The sequence below is a fragment of the Pinus tabuliformis genome, chromosome 5_2 (genome assembly GCF_031772625.1).
Source record: "Pinus tabuliformis cultivar Carrire ecotype Pingquan chromosome 5_2, CPIR1, whole genome shotgun sequence".
Classification (NCBI taxonomy): Eukaryota; Viridiplantae; Streptophyta; class Pinopsida; order Pinales; family Pinaceae; genus Pinus; species Pinus tabuliformis.
Genome location: NC_142306.1, coordinates 170454315 through 170467562, shown reverse-complemented (window position 1 = coordinate 170467562; position 13248 = coordinate 170454315). Strand labels below are relative to the sequence as shown.

General features: G+C 42.0%; 1 pseudogene; it reads left to right on the top strand.

Annotated features, from left to right (window-relative positions):
• Positions 1-12235: 12235 nt before the first annotated feature.
• On the top strand, positions 12236-12847 carry LOC149158097 (3-phosphoinositide-dependent protein kinase 2 pseudogene; annotated as a pseudogene).
• The last annotated feature ends 401 nt before the right edge of the window (positions 12848-13248 follow it).

The following is a 13248-nucleotide window of genomic DNA, read 5'->3' as shown; positions in this document are numbered from 1 at the left end:
ATTAACTGACTCATTAGCAAACTATGTGTTAGATAGACATTTGCAACATTTATAAAAAGGACACATCATCAAAAATTGTACATATGGATCACATAAATCAACCAGAATAAAACCCGAAAATCAAAATATATAAGCTGTTTATATAAGTTCATACATAATGTTCTGTAACCAAGAGAAAATTGGTCATATGACCTAAGAACTCAAAAAGATGCTAGGGGGCACCCTAGCCTAGTGGTGCTCATGATAGTACGTCACGGCCTGTGCAATCATGCGCAAGAGACGAGTCCATCGTCTAGGCACACCAATGGTATGCCGCTGCATCTGTAAAGGTAACTCGTCAATTTGTATATCCGGAAGGCCACTAGTAAGGCTCTCAACCTGCTCCTGCACAGCTGTAAGGGTCTCAGTGTCGTCAAGATCGCGAATAACAACTCTCCTAGCAGGCTCCCCTGCTGGGGCAGCAGCTGGCGATCTCGGACGAACTGCTGGACGAACAGGACCAATATCTGCATGCACCCAAGAGTACAACTAAAAGTCTTGACAGAATAAAGCACAGCAACATTATGAGTAAGAACAATAAACAGTAATATGGTCAAAGAGTTTACCAATGGCACCCCACTGCTCGCCATCCGGCAACACCAAATCCGGATCACCTCGGAAATCCATGCCCACATATGGATACTCAGAAAACGCCATCTCCTGGCGCTCGAACCACCTAAAGAAGGCCTCAGTAAAGGTAATCTGAGGTTGACCTGCATGCCTAGACATGTGGTCAACCCACCTCTGCATGTGTGGCTCGGTCGGGGAAGGCAAATCAAGTATGATGTACTGAGGCTGCATCAGTGGGATTTTCTCCAAGGCGAAGGTAGTCAGAATAGAACCAAATCCAAAGTTCTTCAGCTTCCCATCCTTTACCTTGGTCAATTGACTTTTCATCTGAACAAGTACCGCATCACACCAGTTGAATACTTTCGGTTGGAGACACTCCAAGGCGTGCTGCATATAAGACCTGTTGGCAACATGTAGAGCTGCGCTGTCGGCCATCCTACCAATAGTGAACAGAATGGACCTGAGAGCCCGATCAGTAATCTCTCGGATAACAATCTTGTCGTCTCTGCTCGGCTGAGAACCTTCCCTGCAATACTGGCGGACATAATCTCTGGTGGAATCAGTCCCCCGGGCCGTACCTGATAAGGAAATGGGGGCACCTCGTCTTGACAGTCCAGTCAAGAAGTACATGTCCTCTATAGTCAAGGGGATGGTCTTCCCCCTAATCTGGAACACTTGGTTAACAGGATCCCAAGCATCAAGCATATACTGCAGTAAAGAAATCTGTGTTCTCATGCTAGAGATACGGAAGAACTTCAGCAGGCCACAGTTCCGCAGCGCGTTCACCGTGACTGGGTCATGGAGGGAAATCATGTCCTCCTCTTCATGTTCTTGTTCTCGCCATGTAAGGGACATTTTGTTCAAAGTTCCCTGCAAAGCAAACAAGAGAAAGAGTGAATTCCTGATTTGATGAGAAACTGGCGAAAAAATCATCAAAAATAACCTTAAAACTCAGTCCTTTTGAGCCCAGCGCAGGCAGGAAGTCTCCCACTTGCGCTGAGGGTCAGGCTGCCTTAAGGCAACTTGACCTTCAGCGCAGGTTTCGAAAGAGAAACCTGCGCTGATCATAGGGCGCCCTGGCAAAACCCCAGGGGCTCAGAAAGACCGGAAAACAGGCAAAAAACAGGAAAAGGAAACCGTGAAAAGAAAGAGCTAGGGTTTAGCTCCTACCTGGTCCAGACGGCACCGAAAATCGTCGCAGAATCTCCCGGAATCAGCTGGTGAAAATCAAGGGGGAAGAGGCACCTCCAGAGCTCCAACAAACCAAATGCAAATGAAATGGTAAATGAGAGGTAAAAACACCTTTTAATGGCTTTTTACACAGTTTAAAGTGAAATATTAGGGTTATAATCTCATTTTCATGCAAATATTATTCATTTCTAACAAAGTTTGTTGCAGCAATTGAAAATGCAGTACTATATTTGAAAAAGAGAAAAGCTAGTAATGGTAAAAAGCAAAATTTGACCATATAATCGAGCAGTTTTACCGCGGAATTTATGCTCGTTAAAAAATAGAAAAGCGAGATCCGACCAGTTTTAGCGTCATAGTTCATGCTCGTTAAAAAATAAACATAAGCTTTTGAGCAAGAGTTTCCTCCAGATTTCAAGCTCATTAAAAAATGAACCTATTCCGGTAAATAACCATTGTGATCGTAAATTTATTAGCCATAAAAGCCTTGGTCGTGTTTGCACCCGCCACCTCCATTTCATTTGGCCAATCGTTCACCTCCATATGATTGTTTACCCATTTTGAGGAACAGCTGCGAAGAGTGATTTCACTTAGCCATCCTTGTGACACTGCCATGATTGGAAAATTCCAACCTGTACCTGGAATCTGCTGCTATCCCTGTTTATCACTCGTTCCTCAAAAGACGAATCTTCTTTGAGCTCTTTTCATTTGACTCGTAAAATATGAAAAGTTTGCCGAGTTTTGGCCTTCCAGCTCGTTAAAGTGACCGGAAGAGCTATCCCTCCTCTAGATTTTAATCTTTTTGGACCTGAGGGATTATTACACAAAAAGGTCGAGCGCTTGTTTTATTCGGCTCGTTAAAATTATCGAAAAATCATCCCTTCTGTATTGTTTTATACTTTTTCGGACTTAAGGGATTAGATGACGAAAAAGGAATTTTGGAGTTAACTTTCTGTACCTTTTCAGACTCTCTAAAAATGAAAAGGACCGAGTTTTCCTAGTCGTTAGACTCGTTAAAATGATTAAATAGCGACAAACTTGTCTTTAGACAAGAACGAGTTTCCCTATCGCTAGGCTCGTTAAAACATAGCGATGGGCTTGCCCGAAGGGCAGGTTATAGAACAGGCATATGTTCTCCTCCTCAAGCTTGACAAAAATAAAGAGGTACTGGTCAGAAATGACTGGGGAAAAATTGGGAGAACCTCAAAACTTTAATGGTAGCAAGTCGCTCTTGAACATGACACTTTGTCCTCCGTATCACATCGGGTTGGGTTGTTTCATTCACCGGTCTCATCACCATGGTCCTCGCCAAACCATCCACATTTGGGGTAATGCTACCGATCCATCACATCAGTGTCGTTATATGTTCAAGAGATGTTGTTCAGAAAGAGTCAACCGTGTCCCATCCACTGCCATACATTATCTTTCATCCACCCATGATCGCCACCCTGAATCATATTTCACAGATTGTTTCCACCTCCACTAAAATCATTAGCTCCGTTCCGTGTCACTGATGTGGGATTCATTAAGGCCCTCCTTTGATGGATCGCTTCTTGTCGACTTCAGCTCATTATCCAAGAAGTTGATCTAGGAACAAACCCCCCAGTACTTTGAAGCTTGCATGCCTCAATGGCAAGTTTCTCACTTCCGGCGACAGGTATACATCAATGACCTTCGACCAGAAGATTTTGCGTGGTGTTCAATGCCAAGTCCTTTATTCACACCACGTGAATTGTACTGCAGTACCTTGAGGGTCATTGTCATTATTGGTGATTCCTCTCGCGCTTGTTAACGGTTTACATTATTGACCGGTAATCAAGCGATGTCTTTCCATGTTCGACTTCAGCGTAATTCTCACATGGATCGACTTGTACTTAGAGTGAAGATCGAACGAGTTTGAAGACCCCGGATCTAGTTTCATCCATCCGGGCTGCGATATATATTCAGGATATAAAGACATTTGTTATGTACATCATTGCAACAGATGATCATCCTACTCAAAGGATAATAATTTCAGCAGAGAATTATCAGTCTACCATCAGACGATCGTCTGTTCTATGTACCAAAATGAATTTATAAAGCTGAGCATGGGAATGCCCGCCTCAGCCAGATCATGAAAGCAGAATGAAAAATAATGTATTGTATTGTATTTTATTACAGGGAACCTCTCAGCAATTGAATGAACTTCGGATCCTCCTGATAAAGCATTTCACCCAATAAACGACCTCATACTTTAGGGGGCAACTGTTATAGACATTTTTGTGCCTAACAGCATGGAGCATGAAATGTCAATAATCTGAGGGATCCAAAGTCCCTAAACATGTTGTTCTTACCCTTAGAGGAACAAGGTCAGCAAACCACAGCACTGAAAATCAGTTCTCCACCTGAAAACACTCAAAAGCAGGCTATTTCTGGATCATGTCAGCTGCTCCACTGAGCATCTGCGCTGAATGTCAACTGCTCCACTCTGTACCTGCGCTGAATGTCAAAACTAATGAAGGCTACCTGCGCTGGGCAAGATTGGCCAAGTGGCACAGTCATTCTGCAAGGTGTCAACTGCCCAGGAAGCTTCCAAACTGACACTTGGGTCAAGGAATTCGCCTTGTGATGAGTAAGAGGGTCTTGATCTCCAAGTGGAAGCAAGAATCTCCAAGTGGACTCAAGAACTGAAGATTAACTAAAGTGGGAGAGGACACTAGTCAGCTTCATGCCAGTCTCAAGATGACTCATCCTTTCTCCAAAACCCTATATATAGAGCTCTCTCATGAGGTCTAGGGAGGCTGGAATTTTGTGCAAATAAGGAAGTGTTGTTGGTTTGTGTATAGAACTATTGGGTGATTGCTTTGAAGGAGGTGAAGAGGAGATTTCTTTCCGCTGGGAGGTGTTGCTGGATTGGGCCTATGATGGTTGTAACACTCTCAGAAATTTACTTCTTCCATTAATAAAGTATTTGAGGTTCTTCTATATGCATGTATCTTTGTGGCGTATTGATGCTTGTATATTTGATTTATTCTAATCCTTAAATCAGTTATGGATGTATGCTTCTTGTAGTTTCCTTTTTCTTGTGCTTTTACAGGATCTTTGTGTAGCTGGGCCGGTGAAAGAGCAAGGAGCTAGGAGCAAGCAGCAAGGAGTGAGGATTGGATCGACTATTAGTGCAAGATAACGGTTAGTAGATCATCCTTCTCTTCTCTCTCTCATCCCATAAAGAAGTAATCTTGAATAGCTTTGTATTCAGTTGTTGCTGAGGTACTATCACCCTTAGAGTGGGATAGGGTCATTCCGTATTGGATACTTTTCCCAACAACACGTGGGTTCCATCCTTTTGGCATTCTACAGGATTTTCCTATAGGGGTTGAAGGAAAAACCGTTAGTCTAGATGTGGAGGTGGTTGATGCCCCTCTAGACTACAACCTTCTCTTGGGTCGCTGTTGGTCTTACGCTATGACAGCGGTCGTTTCATCGGTCTTCTGAGTAATAAAGTTTCCACATAATGGTAAGATCGTAAAAATAGACCAGCTGGCCTACTTTTCATCCGACCCAGCCTCTTCAGAGAGTATTCAGCATGTCGGTAAAACGACTATCCCTTATAAGGATGTTGGAGTAGGATTAGTTCAAGATGCCGGTTTACTGGGAACTTTTCCTTTTCCTCCAATCAACGCATTGTCTTCATTTGCATCCATTCATATGCTTGCATCAGACACCATTGTTTATGACGATCCTTGGATCGTTCCTTCTGAATTTGAGATAGACTCATTTGGTGATGCTATGCCTTTGAGTCCATATGAAATTGCCTATGAAGCCGTGCAGTCTTTTACCGACCCGCGTTCAACCAAAATCGACCAAATGAATGTGGTCCATGAGGAATCACTTTTCACATCAACCTCGGACTTAATAGCGTTTCCCGAAGTTGTGTCATCTGACGAGCAACTTCGTGAAGTCCTGTGTGTAGACGATTTACCATGGGAAAATCTCCATCACAGATCTTCGTTTTTACCTGAGGATGATCGTTTTGAAAATGATTTCTCATCAATCTTTACAGCTGAATATGTCAAAGAAGCTCAGAATCCAATGAAACATCCTGATTCAGAGCTGAATTTGGGAAACATCTCTCGCACTATTTCCATTGACATTTCAGTCAAGCCTGGAATTGTTGAGAACATTCATATAGGTGCCTCGTGTACAGATGACGAAATTCAGACATACAAGGCCCTATTTCAAGAATTCCGCGACGTGTTTACCTGGTCCTATGAGGAAATGCCAGGAATTGATCCCGCAATTGTTGTCCATGAGATCAAGACTTACCCGGACACTAAACCTGTCCGGCAACGTTTGCGTCAGATTCACCCACGAAAAGCGGCTGCAATTAAAGCAGAAGTTGAGAAGCTGTTGAAAGCAGGGTTCACTTATCCGATCCCGTTAACAAATTGGGTATCGAATATTGTTTCGGTTAACAAAAAACAGGGAACAATAAGAATATGCATCGACTATAGGGACATTAATCGAGCTTGTCCACAGGACAACTACCCAACACCCTATATCGATCAAATAATTGACGATTGTGCCGGCAATGAAATATTTTCCTTTATGGATGGTTTTTCCGGTTACAATCAAATCAATATTCTACCTATCGATCAACCAAAAACGGCTTTCATTTGTCCATGGGGGACATTTGATTATTGCAAATTACCTTTTGGGCTTAAGAATGTCGGAGCAACTTTTCAAAGGGCAATGTCTTATGCGTTTCATGACATCAAACACATTGTGCAACCGTATCTCGATGATTTGCCTGCTCATTCATTACATCGAGCTGATCACCTTATCCATTTACGAGCAATCTTCATGAGGTGTAGGCATTATCATATTCGGTTGAACCCACACAAATGTGTCTTCTGTATAGAAGTGGGACGATTGCTGGGATTTGTAGTTTCGAAAGCCGGCATTCGCATCGATCCCTTGAAGGTAGAAGCTATCATCAAATTGCCTCCTCCTTCAAGTCTTCGCCAACTCCAAAGTTTGCAGGGGAAAGCAAACTTTTTACGACGATTCATTCCTAACTATGCCGAGGTTACAAAGGGTTTTACCCGGTTGTTGAAACAGAACGCTCAATTCTCTTGGGATGAGATAGCTCAAAAATCTTTTGATGCACTCAAGCACGCATTGACCCATGCACCGTTGCTGCATCCTCCCAACTACAACCAGGATTACTTTTTGTACCTCGTCGTCGCTCATTCCACCATTGGAATGGTCTTAGTTCAGGAGGACGAATTCGGAACGGAACATGTGATATATTACCTTAGTCAGACGTTAAATCCAACTGAGCTCAAATATTCACATGTGGAGAAATTGGCATTGGCAGCCGTTCAAGCTGTCCAACGTTTTCGTCACTACATTTTACTCCGTAAAACTACAGTCATTTCGGATTGCAACCCTATGATCTACATTTTGACTATACAATTGCTAGGGGGAAAGTACTCCAAATGGATTGTTATCCTGCAGGAGTTCGACTTGGAGTTTGAAAAATCTAAGTCTAAGAAATCTTTAGTTTTTGCAGAGTTAATGTGTGACTTCCCGCGTGCTGACACGGAAACTGTGGCATAGGAGCCCATTGCGGACGAATCTTTGTTTCTAATCAGCACTTTAGATCCGTGGTATGGGGATATCATCGTCTATCTCCAGACCCAATCCTTTCGGCCCGAAGTTTCAAAGTCGGAACGTCGGAAAATTCGATTCCAGTCCCAACAGTACAAAATTATTGGAGATACTCTTTATCGTCATGGGGCGGACTTGGTTTTTCGACGTTGCTTAGCACACGAAGAAGCTGAAAGGGTTCTGAATAACTGTCACTCTGGAGCATGTGGTGGTCATATGACTAGGTATGCCACAGCCCAAAAGATATTGCGCACTGGCTACTTCTGGCCGTCCTTGTTTAAAGATTGTATTACTGCGGTCCGAAAATGCCACAACTGTCAAGTGTTTGATCGAAAGATGCGCGCTCCACCTGCTCCTCTCCACCCTATAATTGCCGTTGGTCCTTTTTCCAAATGGGGTATCAATTTTATTACATGTAACCCTCACTCGGCCGAGGGGCATGCATATATCATCCTTGCGGTAGATTATTTTACTAAGTGGGCCGAGGCGATGCCTACATTCGAGGCAGACGGCATGACAGCTGCAATTTTCGTATTCAATCACATTATTGCTAGGTTTGGTGTCCCACAAGCGATAATCACTGACCATGGGCACCATTTTCGAAACGTTATGATGACAGAACTTACAGGCCAGCTTGGTTTGCGTCACGATAGCTCAACTCCTTATTATCCACAAGCGAATGGTCTGGTTGAGTCCATCAACAAAGTTTTAGTTATCATGATCCGATGAATCATTGGCATTCATTGGTCGACTTGGCACAACATGTTATTTTCAGCGCTTTGGGCGTACCGAACCTCAGTGAAAACATCAACAGGGTTCACTCCTTTCCAACTAGTTTATGGTTTGGAAGCTGTGCTACCCATTGAATGCGAAATCCCGTCACTGCAAATGGCCATCGAATTACTTCCAGCTACTTCCGAAGAGGAGAAGCGTTTATTATACTTAGCTCAATTAGATGAGACTCAACGTGATGCTGCATTGGCGATCGAGACTCACGCAAAACGTATGAAAGCTCAGTATGATCGAAATGTGACCCCTCGAAATTTTTCGGAAGGAGACCTAGTGCTATTATATGATCAAGCTAATGATAAATTAGGTGCTGGAAAATTCGTTCCTATGTGGCATGGGCCCTATATTGTCAAGCGAAAGCTAGCAAAAGGGGCCTATGAGCTGGTAGACTTTGACGGGGACTCTTTGGGTAAACCCAGAAATGGACTTTACCTAAAGAGGTATTATGCTTAAATGATGGGTATGGAGAATTTTTAGTTAGGTTAGTTTTTCTTTCTAGCTGGTGTGTTTGTTAGTTTAGACAGTGTGCTTAGCTTAGAGAGTGTGTTTTTCGTCGTTATTCTGGCTTATCTTGGTTTTACTCTTGATATTGCAGATGTCAATGCCTCTCCAAACATACATTGGATTTGCTGATGGTGCTTATCGTAGTACACGGAATATCTCTTCCGCAGCTTGGGTTATCTATTCACCCTCTGACGAGTTAGTTTCTATGCATGGGGTGAGCCTCGGTCAAACAACAAACAACATTGCCGAGTACAGTGCAGTGATTGAGTTATTATCTGAATCTATTTCATTTGGGATTCAGAGTTTGATAGTGAGGTTGGATTCTGAACTCGTTGTATTTGTTATCACTGAAAATGCTGTAGTCAAAATTTTTTAGCCTGGCTTAAAGAATGGGTGTTTTCGCAGCGCCTGAATTATTTTTAGCAGTTTCGCAGCGCTACCTGTTTGCGTGGTTTCGTAGCGTGCTACGAAATTGGGAATTGGTTCGAGTTTTCAGCAAGGGTCCAAATCCTAGCATGCCTATTGTATAGAGTTTTGCTTCCCTCCAGGAATGTTGATGAGAGTAGTGACAGTGTGTCCAAGGAGGCACCCTATGATGATGCAGCTAAACTGCTTCTCAGTGAAGAGTGGACTTGGTGAAAAAAGTGGAGAACAGTACACGGCATCACTTGAGAAGGGTGATTTATCTCCTACAAAGAAAAATCCCTCCCTTGGTTACTCTGGTGACATTGAAGTGCAATCAGAAGATCAGTCAAAGCCAGTGGAGGGGATTGATGTAAATTTACATTTACTATCAAAAATATCATCGAAGATTTTAATTGATACAACTGGAGATAGTGCGCCACTTATGAAATGGTTAGACATATTTCTGGACGACACTAGTTCAAACTCTTAAAGTGTGGTAGCTGAGGAGGACACAATTCACACACAGGTTGATGCTATGCTAGACACTCCAAGGATGCAATGTGAATCTGCATGTCTTCCATCTGTGGAAAGTGAGTTCCCAAAATTTCCAGTTAATATAAGCTTTTCTCAGTACAGAGTTCCAAATGGACGTATGGATGCATATTTTGAAGAAGAAAGAATGCTGGGGGAAATGTTGTCTGTGGCCTCACAGGACTACACTAATTCTAAAACATATCATACTTCCCTTGGAGATAGCTGCGCTGATATTTTGAATGGAGGTTATATAAAGGTAAAGAATCTAATACCTTCCATAGGGGAGCTGGAGAATCATGATTCTTGTTTATGGGAGGTCCCTAATCCATCGTTTGATCGTGAGGGAACTGGAATCCAGATATGCTCTCGTAGTCCAGTTTTGGAGAGTCATAGGCAAGGATTTTCATTTGAGGGTACAGCTGCAAGAAGAGTTTGTATGCAACTACACAAAACCAAGATCCTCGAGAAGGAAGTAAGGACATGTTTTAAGATTAATTTTCTATATTTTCTGGGTCAGGTAGCATATGTAAGGGTTGTGAATTCAGAGATAAAACAACAAAATTGAGTTGCCTCTGCCTATCAACGCTCTTTACTGTGGCGCCCTCTTGCGCATACAGAAATCACAATATTTCATGCAAATGATATAAAAGCGTCGGTATCATCTATCAATGTTAGCTTGGTTATATTGTTTGATTTCTCAAGCTGTGTGGAGAATATGTCGACAAATAAACTCAACTGAGCTGTAACAATGCTCCACCTTTGGACGCTGTCACCATGACATATGTCTCAATTATGGAGGTCAACACTGGAGATACCAGGAAAGTCATTTGTAATACGGCATTTCTAGTTGCATACCCACCGTCAGGCTTTTCTCCGCTTGTGAAAAATCGTGTTATTTGTAACAGCGGATTTTTAGAGAGACTTAGATGACTGTAGCATCTGTTCGGTAAAAGGAGGGGTTAATGAAAGGGAATGTAACATCTGTTCATGATTCTGTCATTATTAATAACAAGGGTGAGAGTGAAACTTCCACCGACACTAAAAAGGCTGAGGCGAGGTCCACCACGTGTTAGTATCCAAGGAAGAGCAAGATAAGATGTGGGAAAACAAAAAGGAGCAGCGATCTGGAGGCGTGTCTACTGTCGGACTTCTGTCATCATTTTGTGAAGGACAGGAACGTCTGCAATATGATTTTTTATCCTAAAAGTGGACATTCAGAATTGATCAGAGACCGCCCATCTACAACGCAATTCAGAGAGAAATCGCCATGGTTTTTGATAACATTGCCATCTGCAGATTGCGCAAAAGGAGGTCATCGTGCTTACACCAAATAGTGTTGATTTTAAAGGATATGAGAATGGAGTAATTCAAGCATCTGAATTCTGTACATATCATACACCTCTAAACAAACAGAGCGGTTTTGTAAATGCAATGAAAGCTGTAAGAGAGTTCGTTTACAGAGTAATTGCAAAGATTACTGGGGAGATTTCTATTGCTCTAGTAAAGCCATTGACGGATGCCCTCAAACCTGTGGGAAAAGACTGATGACAAACTCGCTGTTGATGGATAGGGCTTTGCAATTCATATGCGGGATGCTTGAGCGTTGCTCACATTTTGAGTTTGTTTGTTGCTGCGCGCCTAGGAGACAATTGATAGAAGCCCGAGTTTTTTTTGCAAAACTAAGTTGTATTTTTATGTACATGGAGTAGGATGGCGGAGAATTCAAGTAGCAGACAACAAAACCAGTGAATCTTCATCTGGCGGTTCATTTGCAACTCGTGCCCAACCATATGATATCTTCCAAGCAGTAAATACTTTATCTGATGTGACTTCTCAGAAAAGAAGTTCATTTGTTCATAATATATTACAGAGAAGATCGAGGTTGCTTCCAGAAGAAACAGATGGATCCTCGGCTCTACTTAATGCACCGGTTCATATCACAGCTCTGAAATTTGAGAATTAAATTAACCAAGCTCTTCATGGCCTAAAAAACAAAATCTCAAGAAGCAGAATATAAGTTTGCCCATGAAGAACTATATTTCCTCTGTTACTTACAATACCTTGTTGCTGGAGAATTCATACAACCTGATTGGGATATGTTTCATAACCTACATCCAGCAATTGAATGCCATGGTGCTGCACGGGTTGTCAGAGGTTGTGCAATTTATATCAGAGAAACTGGAGCACTTTGTCAAATAATGGTGACCGGAATATACTCTTTGAATGTTTTCCTTTCTGCGCCAGTTATGATCTTTTCATTCAAATTCATATTACAGTTTCAGGTGAAGATGATTTTTAGAGTTGGAGAGGGCTATTTTGTATATAATAAGTCGAAGGCCTTAGCTGCGCTAAATGGTTTGAGGATGGAAAACTCAAACAAACTGGAAATGATCTATGGGCACTAGGTTGCACTTTGTATCAGATGCTGTCTGACATATCACCTTTTAAAGATGGCAGTGAGTAGCTCACATTCCAAAGGATCATGGATAGAGGTTTCAAATTTCCTAAATATTTTCCTTCTGAAGCACGGCACCTTATTGATTGTTTGCTGGATATGGACCCATCTAAAAGATTGGCTTCTGGTCCTGAAGGGTATGCTTCTCTCAAGAGCCATCCTTTCTTCAAGGGAGTTGACTGGGATAATGTTAGGGGTATGCTGGCTCCAAAGTTAGCCCCACCATTAACTGTTGATAAGGAAGATGAAGCTGAAGATGCTGGGTGGCTTCTTTCACATGCTGGATGTGGTTCTACTAATGATGAAGCACCTCCCAAAGAGAAAGAGTTGGCCTCATCATCAGTGGCAGTAGAGAATAAGGAGCACAAGGCTAAATGTTATACTATCGATGCTTTTGACTCTAAATGGGAGAAATTTCTAGATCCAGGGGAGTTCATTGTGATGGTTTCATTGGTTAAGAAAATTCGGAAACTTTACAACAAAAAGATGCAGCTGATTCTGACAGACAAGCCGAAGTTGATATATGTAGACCCAGTCAAATTGGTACAGAAGGGTGAGATAGTTTGGTCTGATAATCCTGAGGAGATTAATGTCCAAGTGTTGAATTCTTCCAACTTTAAGATCTGTACTTTGAAAAAGACCACTTCATTTGAAGATTTGAAGACAACAAGGAATACTACAGTGATTTTACGTTCCAGTTGGGATTTATGAAGCTTTTTATTGGTTTGATGCTAATCAAGTTTGCTGTGATATGTAATGACAGAAGCAAGTTTCATCTTCTTAAAACTATTTAGGTTCCTAATAGCTGTACAAATGTCTGAAGAGATCATGAATCTAAGCAGAAAATGCTTCAAAGATACATAGGTTCTGTTTTGACATCTATAGCAGTTTCGTAGCGCGCTACGAAACTGCTGTAGAATGCTGTTTTGTGGAAAAACAATGAATTTTGATGATGAGGTCAGCTAACGGTAAAAAGAAGGTCTCAAACACAGGCAGGGAAATCATACATGGATTTCATAACAGCTCAAGCAGTGACAGGTGTAGGTCTTGAAGGGAAAATAAAATATTTTGTTTATTTTCATAAAGTTTTCTCAAAGGCAATTTATGACCGA